At 39.8% G+C, this 22,310-nt stretch overlaps 1 pseudogene across 1 annotated transcript; it reads left to right on the top strand.

Annotated features, from left to right (window-relative positions):
* The first annotated feature begins 7,591 nt into the window (after window positions 1-7,591).
* On the top strand, window positions 7,592-20,321 carry LOC149821490 (uncharacterized; annotated as a pseudogene). The gene is made up of 9 exons (XR_016426385.1): window positions 7,592-7,933; window positions 9,933-10,038; window positions 10,385-10,445; window positions 10,523-10,575; window positions 11,659-11,749; window positions 13,655-13,718; window positions 13,847-13,951; window positions 18,726-18,835; window positions 20,118-20,321. The product of XR_016426385.1 is annotated as an uncharacterized LOC149821490 (transcript).
* The last annotated feature ends 1,989 nt before the right edge of the window (window positions 20,322-22,310 follow it).

The following is a 22,310-nucleotide window of genomic DNA, read 5'->3' as shown; positions in this document are numbered from 1 at the left end:
TCCCAGCTTTCACCTATCTACAGATAGAGTTTTTTTGTATTTTTTTTTTGTGAAGGGGATTTAGTTAGGTGATTGGAGCTTCCGTTGATTTTGTTTTAGTTCTGTTTGCGTTATGGGGTAGAGTGGGCATAACGTGTGTAACCTTGTTGGTGTGTTCTTATTGGCTGTGTGGTAGTCTCCGTATTGTTGTGTTGTCGGAATTGAATGTTGGAACTCCCATTGATTTAGTTTCGAACGTATCATTCTACCGCTCCTGGCAAGCTTTCAATTTAAGTGTTATTTTATTGTCATCTTTTCAGTCTGATAAATGTCTCAAAGAATACAGGAGGAGATCCCGAGTCAAGCAGAAAAAAACCATTCTATGATGATTTTCGAAATGTTTTTTTTTATGTTGGTTAAGAATTTTATTCTTCCTCGTCATGAATATCTGCATAGTCGGCTGATGTTTGATGATGAACAAACCCCAAAATAGTTGCGTTCATACTGAAAGAGAGGTTTACTGGTGGGAATCATCCTTAGTTTGTATAGATGAATAAATTACTTAATACTCCCACTCTCTTGGGATTCATTTTTGCAAGTGACGGTAATGTTTTCCTAGAACATTTAGACACGCTGTTTGTAACACCTCTCAAAAATCATGATTTTTTCTTTCAAATGGTTTTAGAAATGACTGCAAAAATTTGAAACGGAATAAAGCTTTGGCAAGTTACAGATCCATCATACTATTCATGTATAAATTTAAAATTTAACATTCACATTTAATAAAAGTTCATTATAAAATTTTAATAATTAATATCAGAGTCTTGTTCCAAGTTTATGAAATAAATGTGAATGTATACAATCCAAAACATTAACATAATGATAATTTTTTTTGGCTCGGTCCCTGCCGCAACCTCCCACCATCTCATTGGTCCTCTATTCACTACTTGAAAAACATTTTTATAATAGGGCCAGACTTAACAAGTCTTTAGTAGGAAAACGCTATTCAACACACGTAAATTAAAATAAACATGCAAAAACATATCTCAAGACTCATACATGTAGATATCAATCAACACTTTAAAGATAAATACGATAAAATGCTTTGCACGATTTTCAATCATTCATATTTACATAATTCTTTCAATCAGAAGCAATTACATATTCATAAGTATTTAAACATGCATGAGCAGTTCATAAATACATGCACCTACCATTGCAGAACGATTAACCCTTTATGCATGAGTGACTTTATTACCTTTAATTAAGTTTTCTTTTTAAATGATGCATGTCATGACTAACTAAATGTATACTCAATTTAGGTTTCAATTCTTAGCCCTATAGGTACTAACACAAGCTTAAACTTGGATTAGTGCCATGACAGATGAGTGTTTTCATATAATTGTGGCTTTGGTCTAGCTGAACACCTTTCACCAGTCCTATAGGTAAGAAACGAGCACATCGAGAGAGCACTTTCAACAATATCATACTGATGCATCAATTTTTCATTTATGAGTTTCTATCATCCACGATGTAGTCTAATGTAGAGTGTTTTCTTATCTTCGTGGTTACAGAGGAGCAACCTTTCGTGCTAAAAAACAATATTCATAAAGCAAGAAGTATCACTTACCCTCTCCATACAAGCATCATATTTTAGTGTCACATGGTTAAACTTTTTAATTCATTAATTCCATGCAACACACATTTATGTATCAAATTTAAAGATTCAGCCTCTTCTGAGCCCATCGTTGAACATTCTTAAAAATGTAAACTTAATCAATCATATATCATTGTATATTGTTTTCATTTTTAGCATAAACACTTATTCATCAATAGGCAATGATAATAAACAATTAGATGCATCCAAACATTCATATTCTATGCATACTTCAATATCAATTTCGCAATGCAAATCATTTGTGCCACAAGCACCATACTCATGTCATGTCTCTAATTGGATACCTAATACCTACATATAGTCAATATTAGATTTTATATACAACATCATTCATTTCACATAAAAGCATGTTCGAATGCTTGGCAAAATCTTGTATACATTGATAATCGGTCCTTAGTCGAACAGACTGTTATGACTGTGACAAAATTGTGTACACTCTACAGACAAAGCTAAATTTTTAATACATTATAAGAAATTTTGTCAACTTTCTGATGTCACAAACCATTCATAAAAATTCCTTCGTATGAGGGATATACAACCGGTTTAGTGCACGCCTATACTTTTCATTTATGACTATCACTGTTCAGTGCTCATTCAAGCAACATAGTCCAAAATTTCATAGATTGTGTAAAATTTTGTTAGCTTTTCAACATAGTAAATCTTCATAAAAACTCCTCCAGATGAGAGAGATACAAATGATTTAACAATCAAATGTCAGGTCAAAAATATGAAATAACGAGAAACATGCATTCGGGTGAGCAAAAATAGGCCATCTGAAATGTGTTTTTCATAATTTTTCAATAACTGCATTCCATTCATTATTTCAAAAATCTCAAATCATGACAATAAAAAATTTCTTTCAGACAAATACCATTTTCATAGCCATTAGGCTGGAAAATTGATCTGTCTTCTTGAAAACTATTTTCTCAAAAAAGTTTTCAATATTTTTTCCTAGATTCATGCATAGATCTATAATTTTTTCACAGCAACATGACATATTTTCAATTGATAGCATACAACATGGATAGGATCATTAAATCAAGCAATATAATTGTTTTTTTTACAAAAAAATCAATTATATAACTCCCTATTGTGTTCAAAAACCAATTTTGTTTATGCGAAAACCCAATACACGATTGGCATAAAATCTTAGGTTCTTAATAAAAAAAATATTTTCTAGGGACTGAACCGACCTCCACTGAGAAATCTGGTCTGCAGCTTTTTGATCAACATATTTTAGGATTTACGAAGGGCTTTTATTCAAAAACCCTTCACGTTTCAAATCTGGGCTAATTGGCTATGCCTGATTTGCCCGTATTCAAATACAATGCAACACCCTATATTTTTTTGTTAAAACTCAAGATCAGAGCCTTTTTTCACACATATATGTGTATGTACACCTCTGATTCAGAGTATATACACGATATGTGTGTCACACTCTAAATTTAATTAAAGTCCATAAAACTGATTTCATATAAACCATTTTTTGAGAAGCTTTTCAAATCTAAAAACTGTCTCTACTCTAAATATGATAAATCATACGCCAAATCCTCATATGGGAGGTTCAATACATGATATATCTATTTAGAATCAGAATAAACTCATGCATGTGAGTTTCAATCTACATGTAAAGAATAGACCCCCCTCCATTTTTTGAGAAAACCACTTCATTTGACAAAAAAACCAGATCCTCTACTCGAACCGCCTCCTCCTCATTGTGTGGTGGTTGTAGCTCGATGCTTAGTCCTCCTCCAATGTTTGGTATAGTTCTCTTAGTTGTGTGAAAGAAGAAGGAGAAGAGAAAGAAGAAAGAAAATAGGGAGAAAGAGAAGAAAATTCTAAATTGGCCAAAATTGGAGGGGCATGAGCCCCTACTCCCTTTTTATAATCTTCAAGTTAGATCAAGTTGCTGGAGTAAATCTCAGTTTTTGATCTAGATCTCCCAATTCTTTCTTTTTCCCTTTTTCCTAATATCTTTATATGTTTACATTTTTTTCTATATATTTTACCTTACATTTTTTTTCTAATTAACTAACTATCTAACATAGGTTATAGGTTATGTATTCATATAATGTACTATTTGGTACATTATATGACTTATAGTTATACAAGGGCCGGATGTATAACCCCCTTGTGTGGTTTTCTTTCTTATTTTCAAAACTAGTCAAACTTGCTTGCCAAGCAAGTTTGACTTGGTCTTTTTTTTTCCTCATTTATTTTTCTTTTCTTTCCTTTCTCCTTTCTTTCCAATTTTCATTTTTTTTCTTAGCTATCCATCTCATCCTAGAACCTTCTAGGATGGGACTCTTCTTCTTGGGAGGGCCTTCCCTATGCTTTTTGGTAACTTTTGACTTAGGCTTTATAAATTGATTTTTGGTAACTTTTAAAAAACTTTGAAATTTAAAGTTTTAAATTAAATATTTTCAATTAAACCTTGAGGTGACACATAGGATGGGCCCCATAGAGGATGACCCACCTATGTACCTCTACTCTTTTATTGGTTTTAGTTAAATCAAATTTTTTATTTCAGATTTTTTTTATTTTATTATTTTTTTATTTAATATTTTGGATTTCAAGATTTTTAAAATCACATTTAATTTTAAATGAAGTGACTCTACATGTAATCCAAATTTTTTTAAATTCACATTAAAAATTTTTAAATACTAATTTATCATACTTATCTAAATTCCTTTCTCAAAAATACCATTTTCACTTCTCACCATTCAACCATGTTTCCTAGGGTCCACATTTGCTTGGTGCATTCTGAGACCTTGAGGTGCTATTATCAACCAGATTCAGACTGTGTTATCTCTCATGTTGTCCTCCATTGACCTATTTCTGGATCTGAGATTGCATCTTGTAAATAACCTACACCCTCCTATGAAGATTTATATTCAACTCTTTCATTTAAGGGGCCTAACTAATTTAAAGGACCCTGGTTCACCCCTGGTTTGGTTCTTTGATGAGTACTATGGTAAACCTTTATCGTCATGTTGTTTTTTTTCTAAAATCTAATCTATTTAATTCATAACTCTCTTATTATCATTATCCATTTATTATTTATAATCGATGAATATGCTTTGAGAAAAATCTTTCTTCAGATTTTTACCCTAACTTGCTTAAATCTTGTGTTTTGAGTTAAAATTGTATTAGGTGGGAGCAATATTAGACTGTAAACAACCTAAAAGCATGTTGAATATCTGTAATTTTCTTGGTCTTGCGAGATATTATAGAGGATTTATTCAAGACTTTTCTAAGATAGCGACACCGACGACCAAACTACTTTGCAAAGAAATAAAGTTTGTATAGACTCAGTAGTATGAAGGAAGCTTTCAAGAGTTAAAGAGGAGGCTTACTTCAATCTAGTGCTTACACTACCTTCAGGCCAAGGAGGACTTGTGGTTTATAGCTATGCATCAGGTACATGACTTGGTTGCGTACTGATGCAACATGACAATGTCATAACGTATGCTTCTCACCAATTGAAGGTGCATGAACGAAATTATCCTACACATGATTTGAAAATGGCACTTTTAGTTTTTGCACTTAAAGTATGACGATACTACTTGTACGGAGAATAGTTCTAGGTTTTCTTTGATCATAAAAGTCTCAAGTACATTTTCAGAAATAGTTGAACATGAGACAAAGGCAGTGGCTAGAATTCTTAAATGATTATGAGTTTTCCATATCTTACCACCCAAGAAAAGTCAATGTAGTAATCGATGCAGTGAGCAGAAAAACAAAAAGTCTAGCAAGTGTGATCAGCAATGAGTAGAGACTACTCGAGGACTAGATTGATTAAAGACCTTTTTGCATATATTCGGGTAGCATTTGGATCACAATTCTAGTTGTGCGAACGAAACTCATAGATTATATTATAGTTCAACAGAAGGATGACCCAAGCTTCGCAAAGATAGTTGCAGCATGCAAATAGGATGAGTCAACCCTACATCTAGAAGAAGATGATAGCATCTGGTACAATCAGAGGCTATGAGTGCCAGATGATCAACAACTACGTAGGGAGTTACTTGATGATGCACATAGAATTCGGTACATTATACATCCAGGTAGCACCAAGATGTATAAGGATATGCAGAGGAACTACTAGTGGAATGACATAAAAAGAGATATTGCAAAGTATGTGTCGAAATGCTTAGTATGCCAGCAGGTCAAGATAGATCGAGATATTGTAATTGAAGTGAGAAGACATTACCATGGATTTTGTGGTAGGTTTGCCCAAGACATGACACCAGTATGACACTATATGGGTCATAGTGAATCGTCTTATGAAGTCAACATACTTCTTACCGACAAGGGCGAATCAAACTTTAGAGAGTCTAGCAGACTTGTATCTAGAGGAGATCGTTAGGTTATATGGAGTACCTGTTTCGATCATTTCAGATAGAGATCCAAGATTTTCATCCAAGTTTTGGGAACAACTTCATAAAGCTTTGGGGACAAAGCTTAAGTTATAGCATAACTTTTCACCCACAGACAGTCGGAGAGGATGATCCAAATGCTAGAAGACATGTTGTGTGTTTGTGCATTAGAATGGAAGGGTGATTTGAGTAAACATTTGAAGCTAGCCAAGTTTGCTTATAATAACAACTATCATTCGAGCATCGATATTGCTCTATATGAGGCTTTATATGAGAGAACTTGTAGGTCTCCTGTATATTGGAGTGAGGTTGGTGATCAAGCTATCGAGTCGCCAATAGTCTTACAACACTGCACTGACCAAATGCAATTGATACAGAAGAGACTTTTGATCACTTAGAGTCATCAGAAAAGCTATGCAGATCCAAAGCATCGTAAAGTCACTTTTGAAATCGGGGATCACGTATATGTTAAGGTTTCACCAACCAAGAGTGTGTTTTGGTTTGGCAAAAAGGGTAAGCTAAGTTCGATGTATATAGGACCTTTCCATATTCTCAAAAAGATTGGAGGCGCAGGTTACATATTAGCACTTCTACTTCAGTTCTTGAATATCCATGATGTATTTCATGTATCAATGTTGAGAAAATATGTGTCAGATTCGATATATATTATCCAGTATGACGAAGTAAAAGTATAGACGGATCTCACGATCGAGAAACGTCCGATAAAGGTTTGGAACCGACGAGAACAAGTGTTGTGAAATAAGACGATTCCCTTAGTGAAGGTATGATGGCAATACCATGGACTCGAAGAATATTCGTAGGAGTTAAAAGCAGAGATGAAAGCAAAATATCCAAGCCTATTCGATTGTAACCTTAGTTAAATTTTGAGGGCAATTTTTTTTAAGAGGGGTTGAATGTAATACCTGTAATTTTTTGTGATTTTTTCATGAACATTCTTATAAATAATAAATAGATATTGATAATAAGAAAATTATGAAATAAATAGGTTAGATTTTAGAAAAAAAATTCAAAACGACTATGTCCTGTTGACCCTAGTGGAAATCGCTTTCGAAATTAATTTTAGTGAAAATGGTATTTTTGATAAAGAAATTTAGATAAGTATGATAAATTAGTATTTAAAAGAATTTAATGTGGATTTGAAATAATTTGGATTATATATAGTCACTTCATTTAAAATTTAAATATGGTTTTGAAATCCAAAATATTAAATAAAGTCAATTAATAAAATAAAAAAATTTATGGAATGAAAAATTTGATTTAACGGAAACCAGTAAAAGAGTAGAGATAATAGGTATGTTTCTGGAATTTTCCAGAAATAAAGCCCCTATTATGTAAAAAGCATAGGCATAATTAATAGAAAAGGAAGGGGCAGTTTGGTAAAAACCACTTTTAAAAAAAAACTAAAGCTAAAAAAAACTGAGTAGGTTCTAGATTCTTCTTCAAACCCTAACTTCCCCCCTTTTTTTTTCTTTTCATCCATAAGAGGGGCCCGATTAGAGATTCCCCCCTTTTTGCAAGAGGGAAGATGGAGTGAGCAATCTCCACTGCTTTTTCCTCAGCGGTTGCCATTGTGATTCCAGCGTAACCACCTGACGAAAATGGTCACCCCTCCTCTCATGGCATAGGGCACAACTGCCTCCCTTTGTAGAAGCAACTTTGTCGCTTATCACTTCTGTCTTTGCTTGTGGCCCTAAAGGCCAAACGTTGGAGATCCTCAAATCCTTCTCTTTCATCTTCGTTAGCTCCCCATCTGGTCATATTTTGGCTGATGATTGGGGTTGTTGATGAACCAAAGAAGGTGGCAGAGCATGTCGATGATGGTGTTCGCTGCTGTAAACTCACCCTTGAACCACGTGAGCCAAGCGTTCGAGGCCAGGTTTCAACTAGCTTCGACGAACTCCATCTTGTGGTGGTGGCATCCACAAGAGGGTTTTCTTCTCATTTTTTTTATTCTACCGCCTTATTGCACCATCACAATCTCTATCCCGGTAGGCCACAAGGGACCACTGATCGGCGGAAATGTCATTCGCAACACTTGACCCTGGCAGCAAAAGGCTGCCTGCACAAGAAAAAAGGGTCCCCTTTTCAATTTTTTTTTTTTTAAACTTCTTACCTAGAACCACCTGTTCGGTGGCTCTGACTCCGACAACAGGCAGACTTGCTGCAGGGGTCTCCTCCTCCTCTGTCCCTATCAGGAGGGATTGTCGGAGACCGACGACCATATGACAGAGGGGTTCTTTGTTGTCCCTAATGTGGGTAGCAATGCGGGCCTCCAACAACTCCACCTTTCTCAGCATCGATCGACAATTCTAGGCGATGATCGATGTCAATGATCTGTGCCGATGGAACCTGGCTCTGATACTATTGAAGGATTTAGGACCGTAGTGTACGCAGTGAATATGAGTTTTTAGTGATAGAGAAGGAAATAGGTAATAGATTAACGACCTGCTTTAGGAAGAGATTCCTCAATGAAATTATCGAGCTCTCTGTCATCCTGCAGAGGCAGGGGCTGAGATACTTATCCTCCTTAGATAGCCGTTACCCTGTCATAATCATTTTATTGGATTTCCAAACCTAAAAATCCAATGTGATGTGGGGGCCACCACTCTTATACTGTTCATAACTCAACTACGTAAGCTGGTCATTGAATCTAATTACTTAGAATCATATTTCAGATCCATTACTTAGAATCTAACTCAGGATTCAACACTTGAGTTTCATGTGTGAGACCCATTTGCCACCCTCAGGACCCAACATATTTTTCATTTATTGATTTCAGTGGTTGATTAAAGTTGTTTTTTCTTGAATGGTATAGAGTGATTTTCTTTTTTTCTTTTATGGGTTTCTGGAGTCGATCTTTCTTTCCTTGTGAGCTACCTTCGTTTACTTGCAATCCTTGAAGAAGTCAAACACTGGATAATGCTCTCTCTAACAAAAACTTCAGCTTTCATCACACTATTATTTAGATATTTTATATTGAGTGCTACTAGACTTCACCATAGTTGCTGGAAGCACTTAGACAGAGTGGGAATCCTGCCTCCTAGGAAGCCCGACTCAAAAGTGGGAAGTCGCAAAGCAGTCTGGAATTTTGGGTTTCTACTGTAAGGATTCTTAATTTCTCATATTCAAGAAACATGATTCTTTAAATTAGGGAATTGGGATTCTTGAAGCAATTATTTTATGAATTGTGGCTTATAGGTTACAATATTCATGCATTAAATAGTTTTTTCCCCTTTACCTTCCTCATTTCTCCATATCCTCACAGAGAATCCTATTCCGCTTTCTAAATTTCTCCTTGCCGATGCCCTCTTGCTTCTTGCTTCCCAAATCCTTTCAAGCTTTAGAATTGCTACTTCCTGCTTTTGATAGTACCAACGCTTCAATAAAAAAAGAGCACTCCAGATAAAGAAGTTAGTCTTGGTATTGAATTCACTCTTTCTGTTTCCTTCCTGTTTTTGCTCCCCTCTCTGGCAACTATGGACTTCACATGTTTAAGATCTCTGCCGTACTCATGATATAGTGTTCCTGTATAATGGATGGGAAATTTTCTTTAAGGAAATTGTGACATGGCTAGGAAGTGATTGTTCGAATGAATGAGCTCTTGGAATAAAATAAAAATTCCTTAAAATTTTCAGGAACCAAGGCTTAGGGCTTCATGTCCTCATCATCTTTGGTACTATTATGGGAGGCCTATTATATCCCATAATTGGTCAACATCTTGCAAATGGGAATTTGATAAAGTAATAATCGGGAATCCTGTAGGAAAAGGGAAAGAGCAAATCCTTTTGGTTGCTTAGCATCCTGTAAACAAGTAATCTTTTTGAAAACCACATTATTCTGATTCAATTTCTAACCAGGTTATGATATTTCCACAGGAAGGACATGGAACTTCCCCTTGTTGCTATTGATCTGCAACCAATGGCCCCAACAATGTTATTCAAGTGCAGGGTGATATTACCAATGCCCGGGACAGCTGAAGTGGTAAGAATGCAAGTCTTATGATGCTTTTATGGTGTAATTCTGTGCGCACATGTGTGTGTGTGTGTGTGGTAAGTGGTTGAATTCCTCTGTTTTTTCATGGAATAATGGACCACCACCTGGACTTTCTGCTGACACAGGCAACCATGGATTGAAACCACTCCTAATATTGCATTTCTCTCTCTCTCTCTCATGATATGTGATATGTCTGGCTCACTGGATGCAACCTGTCGTATTAGTTTACTTGTGAGATGTGGATGTACTCTCTTCCTGTTCTCTTTTAGTTCCTAAGGTTTATTCATGGGATTTAATAATGTGGAATACCTTATACATGCAATGCCCTTATCAGGTTATCAAACATTTTGATGGATGCAAAGCTGACATGGTAGTATGTGATGGTGCTCCTGATGGTGAGATACTTTGGCTGTTTATTGCATTTGTCAAATTCCAAACTACCAGTGCCATTCAAATATTATTTTGGTTGCAGTTACTGGACTTCATGACACGGATGAGTATGTCCAGTCCCAGCTTATCTTAGCGGTGAGAGCAACTTCTTGTTATCCAGCTTTTCCCCTTTTTGTTGTATTCTATATTTTTTGGTAAAGATTGAGTAATTTTGTTAGATGAAAAACTTATAATAACATCAAGCCTTTCACTGCAAAATATAATCTCAGCGGCTACAATGATATCCAAGTCATGAATATAAACCAACACTAATATTCCCTTACATGCCATATTTTCCCCCTTCATGAGGAAGGCAAACTGAATTCTGTAAGAAGTCTTTGCTTATTGGCTCATTCAATCTTATGACTCACAATAATTGGATTGTCGGTGATGATGGACTGTTGAACTTGTGAGGGAGTTTACATTCTGAACATGCTTCATGCACGCAAGAAACGTTTCTGAGAGGGGAACCTGAGATTTCACATCCATTTGCCTTTTCTCTTCTGGATTATATTGCTACCGTCCAGCCAACTTATTGAAAATGGTGCATACTTGCAGTTTTGTAGTTTTAGTAACGACTTCTTAATATTATTTTTCTTTAAAATTATGTTTGGTGGACTTTCAGTCATTAGCATCTTTGGTATTTCTCCCATTCTTGAACTATGCTAGTAGAATGTAGATTATAGACCATCTATTTATACATGTTTTGGACCTTTTGTATCATGAGTCCTGTATTGCCTGAGTAGGATTTCTAATTAACACTTTCGCTCCTTCAAGGACTCCCTTCTGGTCAGGCATTTTGGGTCGCGTCACAGCCTTTTGGCTTTATACATGTTTTGGACCTTTTGTATCATGAGTCCTGTATTACCTGAGTAGGAATTCTAATTAACACTTTTTGCTTTGGTTGAAATCTACTTACACAAAGGCAGGCCCCAGTTGGCGAGTTTCCATCAAGCACCCTTGGCTGAATGACTAATTTCAAATATGTTTAATATCAATCTGAACGAACTCTTAATTGCTGTCAGTTACTAAATGGCTTATCATTTCCAATGAGATCAATTATTTGGTTAAGGACTTCATTATTTCCAGATGCCTTCTTAAAAGGTAGATTGCATGCATCAGATTAGAAGTGTTCGATACTTGTTGGACACTAAGTTATCATCTTGTTTTTGTTTGCAGGATCTTACTATCATTACTCGTGTTGCGAGTTGGGGGGAGATTTATTGCAAAGATATTTTGGGGTAAAGATACAAGCCTACTTTACTGTCAAGTATGACACTCGAATTCCTTATGCCATGTCAATTGCATGAATTGGTGCTTGGTTCTTGTTTGTGCTTTATAATTTCTATTTCTGTTTTTGCTGTATGATTAGGTAGACTTGACTGATCCTGGGTTCCAGACTTGACTTACCTCTAAGTGAGGTTGGGGTCCTAGTTGCATATCCTCATGGTATGGGTATGGCCCTGCTGGAGAAAAGGCATGTTTCCATACCAAAGACTTATCAAAGAATGCTATGGGACTAGGGCTGTGCTTAGGCTTGGTTTAATAGCTTTTTATCCTTTTGAAGGGTTGTCACTCTTTTGACAGAAATAGAATGTCCTAGGGGTTGTGGGTGTGGGTTAAATAAGCGTCCAGGGACTTGCATGTAAAAATGGAAGGGAATCCTAACTTCTTGTTATCGCTATATGGTCCATGCTTTCTTGTAAAATAACTTCTAGAAATAACTAAAAAGTCAAGTTCCCACACTAGTTTTAAAAGATGTGAAAATACATGTGATTCTTGTGATGTTTACAGTTACACTAATTAATGCACTCTCTACTTTTCCCCTTCCCCTTTTGGTCTTTTATTGTAATGTATAGGATATTCATTTTCATGCATGCAAATGAGGTGGTTAAGATTAACTTCTTCTGAATCTAGGCATACCCTTTTGCGTTTAACTATAGGAAAGAGTATGAATACCTCAAATTTAGGGCAAAGTGCTTGAAAATGCTGACTTTTATTATGCACAGTATGCTGCATGGTCAAATCCATATCCACCCATATTCCTTTGAAGTCTTCAGAAATTTAGGCCCTCATTTTCCTGGATTATTCACTCTTATTCTATTCTCACATGTCTAATGGTTGTATGCGTGATGCTTTCTCTTCTGGGTGCATTGATACCTCAGATCTCTGATCTGAGGGATCTTTCTCAGATCTGAGGATCTCAGTTCTGACCCCTCCCCATTGGGTTTCAAATCTGTGCCCTTCACAATTTTGTGAAAAATATTTTGGTGAAAGGTATTCCTATGAAATGATTAACATGTATGGAAAGAAGTATCTGGAAGGTATAATAAAGCAAGAAAAAAAAACAGGAAGAAGATGGGTGAATTATGGCTCACAATGTGCATGTATTCTAGAAAAACAACATATGAAGGCTTGCATCTTTTTTCTATTTTTTCCTCAAGAAAAATCTCTCATTTTTATATCAAGTTAACATTTCCAGAACATTTGCGGTGACTTCCTTTGGGCTTGCCCTAGGCATACACCATAGTCTAGATCCCTTCACCTCTTGTCATGCACCCCATGCCCTGTGCTGATGTTTTTTTGAAGTGGAAAATGATTTTCTGACCTGTTTATTTATTTTGAAAAATAAAACTTGATAATTTATACTGCCATGTATTATATCAGATTTTGCAAGATGGGGGTGGGGGTAGAGGCATTGTTGATGCCAATGCGTGAGATTTGCAAGACTGGGGAGAAAGTATGAAAATCATCTGAAGAGTAAGAATTCGTGATAAAGTATGAATGATAAATGCACGTAGAAGGGATGATTTCTTCGTCATGACATCCATCTTGAGTTTGGAGTTTGGACAGATTTGGTTGGACATAGTATCCCACACAACTTTGACCATGTTCATTCATATATAATGAGTCCTTGTCCATGGCCAATCGTATTGATGGGGAGATAAGGGATAGTATGCATGTCCCATGACAGGCCATGTGTGGTGTCAGCTTTTTCTGTGGATTTGTCTTTTTAAAATCTTCAAATTCCCTTGTTTTGTAAAGTTGGCATCCTTCAATGTAACCTTGTTCTATAGGTTCTTGTCTGTCACCACATCACTTCTCACAATGAGGCTGCGGTAATTTCCTTGCTTGTATTTGATGTCTGACATGATGCCCTCGTTGGATTTTGCAGCTGGAGCTATTTTTTCCTGTTGTTACTACTGCTAGGCCTAAGAGCAGCCGCAATTCTAGCATAGGTTAATCAATTCTATTACCTTCTTGGCATTCTGATTAATGTATTAGACACCATTGTAGTTGTGCCTTTTTTTTTCTTTGGTCCCTTTCTCATTGTTTATTAGAGAATGTGGTATGTTCTGCAATGCAGAGGCTTTTGTAGTTTGTGTGAATTACAGTCCTCCAGATGGTTTTAATCCAAAAGATCTATACCGACTTCTTGAAAAAGTTGGCAGCCCTTCTGGTGATGTATCAGGTTCTCTCTCTCTCTCTCTCTCTCTCTCTCTCTCTCTCTCTCTCTCTGGTTAAGCCAAAATGAAAACCAATCTATTAGAATTGAATCAACCGATTAGAATCAAATCAGATCACCAATTTTCTAGAAAATTGGCTGAATTGGTTTTTCTTCTATTTTTTAGTTTTTTATTGTTTAGCCATTAAATGCATGTTTTAGAATTTGATTGGACCTCATAAGAGATCATTTACTTTATTTCTGCATTTTTATAGTTTTCTGTTTTTTTTTATGATTTTGAACTTTTTTTTAAAATAAAAAATGTAAAAAGGCACATTAAGAACTATTAGATTCAATTCTGAATCAGCTGATTCATTGAATCATTTAGAAAGATGATTCGGTTCAGAAACCAATTGTGACAACAACGATGAAAACAATTAATTTTCCTGGGAAGCTTTATGAAGCTGGAAATTTACTTTGCAGACTGCAGTTGTTCCCTTGCGACTTACAGTGTATAGTTGCGCTTAGAGTCTGTTTTGCTTTTGTTGAGTCTGATGTAAGCTGCCCGGTTCAGGTGAATCAATACCCCGAAGGGGCAGCCCGTACACTTGAACTGTAATAGCCTGCGGGCAAAATTGTGAATTAAATGCATTGAGCTTTCTTTTGTTCACCCTCGTTGTGATTGCAATTTCTCTCCCTCTATTCTCTCTTGCTCTCTTGCACTCTGATTACAAGCTTCCGCGACCGGCAAGCGAGCTGATGAGTAGGCTTGCGGCGGTAAGGAAGGACCGTCGCGCCGCGCTGGCCCATTGAAGGAAATAGGCTCGTGACAAGTGGTACCAGAGCCCGTTCTCGTGCTGGGGAAGGGACTCCGGAGTCGGTGTCAACAGACACGCCGACAGACTGTGATTTGTGAGCAAGACATCGTGGCGCCTTATCAACACTTGCGCAACACCAAAGGCAAGACAGTTGCCGAAGCTGAAAAGATGGGTTCACCTCAGGACCAAGAAGAGTTGGCTGCAACTGTTAACAAGCTGGTAGAAGATGTGACTTCGCATGATGAAGCGATTTCACGTGCATGTGAATCATTCAATGGATTGAATGATGTGGTGGTGAGCCTGTAAGAGCAGGTGAACTTACTAATGGGGCAGGTCACGTCATTGACGACTACAGTGACTGATCTTGAGTTGAAGAACCATACGTTGCAGCGGAAAGTGACCCTAAATGGCGGAAACGGTGAGAGACTATCAAAAATTGATGTACCTAGACTCGCAAAATTCAATGGTTCTCGCGACAGCAAGACCATTGAGAACTTGTTTCAAGTAGAAGACTACTTAGATATCTAGAATGTGACCCTCGAAGATCTGAGGATCAAGGCTGCAGCGGCCTTACTTGATGGGGATGTTATCGTTTGGTGGAGGCGGAAGCGCAATGACATGGAGAGGGGTCAATGTGTGATAGACACTTTTGATGACTTCAAAGTAGAGTTGTGCAACTACTTCATGCCAAGAAATGCGCAGAGACAGACTTACTGGATGGTTCATGAGCTCAAACACACTGGTTCGTTGCAAGATTATGTCAGAACGTTCCAGAAGCTTATGCTGGAGATACCTAACATGCTAGAAGACGACATGCTCAACTGGTTCATTGTGGGACTTCAACCATGGGCACAGTCTGAAGTGGAAAGGAGCAACCCCCGTATTTTGGAAGATGCATATGTGGCGGCAGAGCACTTAGTTGACACTCAGCGCAAGCCTCTCACCCATCACTCTCACTCATCAACCAAAGTTGGGAAGAAGCCTGACCACAGAGGCAAGAAGGATGAACAACGCAATGATAAATGTGAGGCGTCGACACGCCATCAATCCGAAAAGAAACAGAACTTCACAAAGCATAACAACAAGGGTGCGGTTGTGACATGTTGGTTCTGCGGCGATAGACATATCGCTAGGCACTGCCTAAAGCGCCTTGTAAAGGACGACGGGCAAGCCAATGCTGCACGGGAAGAATGCAGCGATACTGAATGCAGTGACATTGAGATCATGCAACCAAGGATGGGGGCCATGCGATCGATTAACGCAGCTATAAGTTGCGCATTTAAGAACATGCAGGTCAGTAAGGAACTTATGTACGTAGAAGTCATTATGAATGAAAAATCTACTTCAGCAATGGTAGACTCGGGGGCCACACACAACTTTGTCTCTCAGGAAGAGGCAGGGCGATTGGGCTTGAAAACTGGGCCAAAGCAGAGGACTATTAAAACGGTAAACTCTGAGGCCAAGCTTATCCTTGGTGAAGCAAGAGATGTGGCTACTCAAGTGGGGAGTTGGGTCGGCAAAGCCAACTTCTCTGTGGTGCCCCTAGACGATTTCAAGGTGATTCTGGGTATGGAGTTTCTGCGAAGCCAGAATGTTATGATGCTGCCAAAGTTTAACACGTTGACGATCATGGGGTCAGACCTGTCACACACTGTGCAGTGCCTTACACAGAAAGGCAAGTCTTCCGTGTTATCGGCAATGCAACTGAAGAAGGGTGTCAAGCATGGGGAGCAGACATTCTTAGTTGCAGTGCGTGCGGATGAAAGGAAGGTAGAAGCAGCAGTGCCGCCGACCCTAGCCCCCCACTATTGGAGGAGTTTCGGGAGGTGATGCCCCCGGAATTGCCAAAGCGTCTTCCGCCAAGACGCGAGGTCGACCATAAGATTGAGTTGACTCCGGGAGCGAAGCCTCCTGCAATGGTTCCATACCGTATGGGGCCAGCTGAGCTGAAGGAGCTGCGCAGGCAGCTAGACGAGATGTTGGACACAGGCATTGTTCGTCCATCAAAAACCCCATTTAGTGTCCCGGTCCTTTTCCAGATGAAACATGATGGCTCTAAACGGTTATGTGTGGATTATCGTGCCTTGAACAAGGTCACGGTGAAGAACAAGTACCCATTGCTATTGATAGCGGACTTGTTTGATCAGCTAGGCAGTGCCCGTATCTTTTCCAAGCTAGATCTGCGATCGGGTTACTGGCAGGTGAGGATTGCCGAAGGTGATGAGCCGAAAACAACTTGCGTCACCCGCTATGGTGCTTACGAATTTCTAGTAATGCCATTCGGGTTGACAAATGCTTCAGCCACGTTCACGACTTTAATGAACCAGATCTTCTACCCTTACTTAGACAAGTTTGTGGTAGTCTACCTGGATGATATCGTGATCTACAGCAGCAACATGAAGGAACATGTCGAGCACTTGCGAACAGTATTTTAGGTGCTGAAGGAGAATGACCTCTGTGTCAAACGAGAGAAGTGTCTCTTCGGGCAGGAGGAGATCAACTTCCTTGGCCACGTTGTGGGGCGTGGTGTGCTGCGTATGGATGAACAGAAGATAAGGGCCATCCAGGAATGGGTTTCGCCAAGCAAAGTGCCAGAATTGCGGTCATTCCTCAGTTTGACAAACTATTATCGGCGTTTCATCGAAGGTTATTCCCTCATTGCTGCGCCCCTTACAGATTTGTTAAAGAAGAATCGGGTATGGCTCTGGACAGGAGCGTGCCAAGATGCCTTCGATGGCTTGAAGAAAGCCTTAATGAGGGAGCCAGTGTTGCGACTGCCTGATCATTCGAGACCCTTTGAAGTCCACACTGATGCCCCAGACTTTGCCATTGACGGAGTTATTATGTAAGATGGTCATCCGATGGCATATGAGAGTCGCAAGCTGAAGGATGTAGAGAGACGCTACACAGTGCACGAACGTGAGATGACCACCATTGTGTATTGCCTCAGGACCTGGTGGCACTACCTTTTGGGTGCCGAGTTCGTCGTCAGGACGGACAATGTGGCCACGAGCTATTTTCAGATACAAAAGAAGTTGACGCCTAAACAAGCTCGATGACAGATGTTTTTGGTTGAGTTCGACTTTGCCTTGGAGTACAAGGTTGAAAAGACCAATGTTGTGGCAGATGCCCTGAGCCGTAGGGCTGAACTGGCAGCTGCGCGCGCAGAGTCTTCTGAAGTGCATTTGGAGGGTGCATTGCTGAGCCGCATTCGCGAGGGTACGCAGGAGGATCCTATCGCACAACACCTTGTTTCTCTAGCGCAGGCAGGGAAGACTCGACGATTTTGGCTACAAGATGGCCTCCTCGTAACAAAAGGGGGGCACATCTTTGTACCACGGTGGGGAAGCCTTCGTCGAGAGCTACTCAAGGAGTGCCATGATACACTATGGGCCGACCATCCTGGTCAGGAGCAGACCTTAGCACTTCTTGAGCACGGCTACTATTGGCAGCAAATGAGAGACGACGTTGAGGGGTATGTGCGGACATGCCTCACCTGCCAGCAAGATAAGGGGATAAACCAGAAGGCTGCCGGTCTCCTTGAGCCTCTACCAATTCCAGAACGTTCTTGGGATAGCATCTTCATGGACTTTATTGTTAGTCTGCTGAAAGTAGATGGTCTCAGTTCTATTTTGGTTGTGGTGGATCGTTTCTCAAAGTATGTCACATTCATCCCAGCTTTCAAGGAGTGCCCTGTAGAGAAGACTGCAGAGTTGTTCGTAAAACATATGGTGAAGCACTGGGGCATACCAAGGAGCATTGTGAGTGATCGCGATGCTCGCTTTACGGGCAAGTTCTGGCGTGAAGTATTTTGGCTACTTGACTCTGAGTTGCTGTTTTCAACAAACTTCCATCCGCAGACAGATGAGCAGACAGAGCGTATCAACAGGATACTGGAGCAGTACCTTAGGCATTTTGTTAGTGTCAATCAGAAAAATTGGGTGAAGCTCCTTGATGTGACACAGTTTTATTATAATCTGCAGAAGAGCGAGTCTTCAGGCCACAGTCCGTTCGAGATAGCCACGGGGCAGCAGCCACTGACCCCGCACACTCTTGCCACACAAGAAAAGGGAAGGCCATCATTCGCCTATCAGTTTGTTCGCGACTGGCACAAACAAAATGAGTTGGCGAATGCATTTTTACACAAAGCGGCAAAGAGAATGAAGAAGTTGGCGGACAAACACCGTCGGCCCGTAGGGTTCCAAGTTGGGGACCAAGTGTTGGTGAAGTTATATCTTAGTCGCACAGGCATCTTCCGCGGGCGGCACCGCAAACTACTCAGAAAGTATGAGGGACCCTTCACCATCACAAAGAAGGTGGGCAAGCTGGCATACAAGCTGGAGCTGCCCCCAGACTTCAAGGTGCACCCGGTGTTCCACGTGTGCAACCTCAAGCAGTTCCATCCAGATGATGGAGACCCGGAACAAAGTGTGCCACAACGCGCTCCCATCATGCAGAGGGCCCCGGCAGTGCAACGGGCCGAGAAGCACCTCAGTCAGATCCTTCGCCACAAGGTCAACTACTTGGGACAACCGAAGAAATACTTGGTGTAGTGGGAGGAAACAGTGGAACCAACGTGGGAGCCTGCATTTCGAATGGGACCCTTCACCATCACAAAGAAGGTGGGCAAGCTGGCATACAAGCTGGAGCTGCCCCCAGACTTCAAGGTGCACCCGGTGTTCCACGTGTGCAACCTCAAGCAGTTCCATCCAGATGATGGAGACCCGGAACAAAGTGTGCCACAACGCGCTCCTATCATGCAGAGGGCCCCGGCAGTACAACGGGCCGAGAAGCACCTCAGTCAGATCCTTCGCCACAAGGTCAACTACTTGGGACAACCGAAGAAATACTTGGTGTAGTGGGAGGAAACAGTGGAACCAACGTGGGAGCCTGCATTTCGAATGAACAGCCGCTACCCGGCTGAAGTCAGGGCTTACCATGAAACAGATGGTGCCGAGGACGACGCATGATTTGAAGGGGGGGCATGTTCCCTTGCGACTTACAGTGTACAATTACGCTTAGAGTCTGTTTTGCTTTTGTTGAGTCTGATGTAAGTTGCTCGGTTCAAGTGAATCAATACCCCGAAGGGACAGCCCGTATACTTGAACTGTAATAACCTGCGGGCAAAATTGTGAATGAAGTAAATACGTTGAGCTTTCTTTTGTTCACCCTCGTTGTGATTGCTTCTTGTGATTGCAATTTCTCTCCCTCTATTCTCTCTTGCTCTCTTGCACTCTGATTACAAGCTTCCGCGACCGGCAAACGAGCTGACGAGTAGGCTTGCGGCGGTAAGGAAGGACCGTCGCACCGCGCTGACTCATTGAAGGAAATAGGCCCGTGACAGCAGTAGTGGTTGGTTGAAAGGACCAAACAAGGTTTACATCCCATTCTTGGCTTGTGGGGATCTGAGGGGCTATGACTCTGATCACTTGTATCCCCTTCCGGCCGTTGCAGGAGGTTCATACCAGAGCCTAGATCCTGTTCAGCCACCTATTGCTCCACCTTACAAAACTGCCCTGGAGATGAAGAAGGCTGCCTGTCGTGCACCCAAAGATGAAAAGCTGCCTCTGGATGACTGATTCTTCAACCTCTTCAGTATCTTTCTCATTAATTTCAGAATGATTAAGTCTGCAAAGTTCAATGTATTGCAGAGTTCAGTCATTTACTGTACATTGAGGTGTTTCTTTTTACCAGTTTGAATCAGCTGCCACACTTCAATATGTTGCTTTAGAAGACTGCAGTATGAGTATTCCAGACTATGATGGTGAGAGAGATGATGCTGATGCTGATCACGAGAACTTTGGTTCCGTGGAATATTCTTTTAATTCGACAAACCTAACAGGAAATGATTCCTTTCTCTTAGTCACTTTCAAAAGGCTATAGAGAAATTATAGGGAGTTCATTCCAATGTTGTCAGTATAGATCGGTATTGGCCAACAATTCAGGTGAATGGGCCAATACTGATTTTCAAGTGAATTGTTCTGATTGGGCTAAAAAATAATTTAAAAATATTTCATGTCAATCAGAACGTGACAAGTGTTAAAACTATTAAAATAATTAATTTTAAGCATTTTTTACATTTTATTAAAAAATAGCTGATTCAGGTTAGTATTGTACCGATTTTCTGCTGGTACGTACTTATCGGCCGATTCAGTCCGATACAACATTGGTTCATTCTACAGATTGGCAGTGTGATGAGATGAACTCTGCCATGTTTTTTGTTTTCCTCGCCGACGCAAGGAAAACCCCAGGTGGAGCCCACGACCATCCTGCCTTACGTGGCCCACCCAAGGTAATTAGAGTAGGTGATCATAATTGTCAATGACTGCCGCTGGAGTGGTTGTGATATAAGCTTCCAAATCATTAAATGTGTCCCTTGACTAATCTGATGTGTTGGTGGACCTTGTATTACCAAAAGCTCTAAGCAAAATAATACCGGCAAATTTTCAATGTAAAAAAGATGAGAAATATTATTTTATAGGGTATGGTCTGGGTCTGGGTCTGGTTCATACAATTCTTATAGAATACAGGTATGGTTTCTCTTGTGGTGGATTCTATTGAATCCAAGTCTGGTCCCGGTACCATCATCTCAAATCAGGGTCGGGTTTGGTTCTGCCTAAGTTCAAACAAAACCCGACCCATTGACACCCTGTTAGTAAAATAACAACTGAAAATCATCAATCGTTCAGAGGTGACCTAAGACTAGTTAGCCGACTGAAATCCCAACAGTTCACACCAATGTTTCTAGGGGATCCCTTTTCGCAATGATTCGAGTCCACGTGAACTTGCAACGGCAACTAGGAAGGGGACCACTTGATCCAGACATTCTTCTCCTACCCACATTAATTACATTTCAGATATGGAAGTCAGGGTCCAACCGTCCAATTGTCCAACAAGGACAAGTCATTCTTGTTCATGGGGACTGGTGTCTGCAAGCAAGCAATCTATAGTTGGGACCATGCCTGAATCAAGTCTGAAAATGGCATTGTAGTTACTTTTCTTTTGATATTTACACGAAATAACCACTCGCTGGATCTACCTGCCAGTGCCATACATATGATCACTGTCCTGACAGGGTAAAACTCACTAGGGACTTACCCCCTTACTTCAGGAAGTCATCACATTTCGAGTGACGCCTATGAGATTTGAACTTAGACCGCCTGCCTAACGGCCTAGGACCCATCCCACTGTGCCAAACCCTTTTGGGCCTTGAAATTACCTTTCCCATTCATGATCCATACCATACCAAATAAAGGTTGAGAGTTACACAGAAAACAAGAAAAAAAGCAGTCAACGGGTATCTCCTTTTTAACGGAATCATTACTTTCTGCTTTGACAAAGAATACGGGCAAAACCTTTTTTAACATTGGTATATTAAGACGCAAAAAAAAACTACATATATTTGCCAAAAACGCTTATAAATACAAACACATCATTTTTTTTTGTTATTTTTCATGGGATGTACATGTTTTTCTGTAGTGGGATCGACTCTTACATTGTCCAACTATGACAGATAGGCAGGTTTCTATAAGGCATAAAAAATTTGGCTACTTAATTATAACATGTGA

Source organism: Nuphar pumila, chromosome 12 (assembly GCF_984573655.1).
Source record: "Nuphar pumila chromosome 12, dmNupPumi1.hap1.1, whole genome shotgun sequence".
NCBI classification, from domain to species: Eukaryota; Viridiplantae; Streptophyta; class Magnoliopsida; order Nymphaeales; family Nymphaeaceae; genus Nuphar; species Nuphar pumila.
The sequence above is the reverse complement of the archived record's forward strand: the minus strand, read 5'-3'. Positions and strand labels throughout refer to the sequence as shown.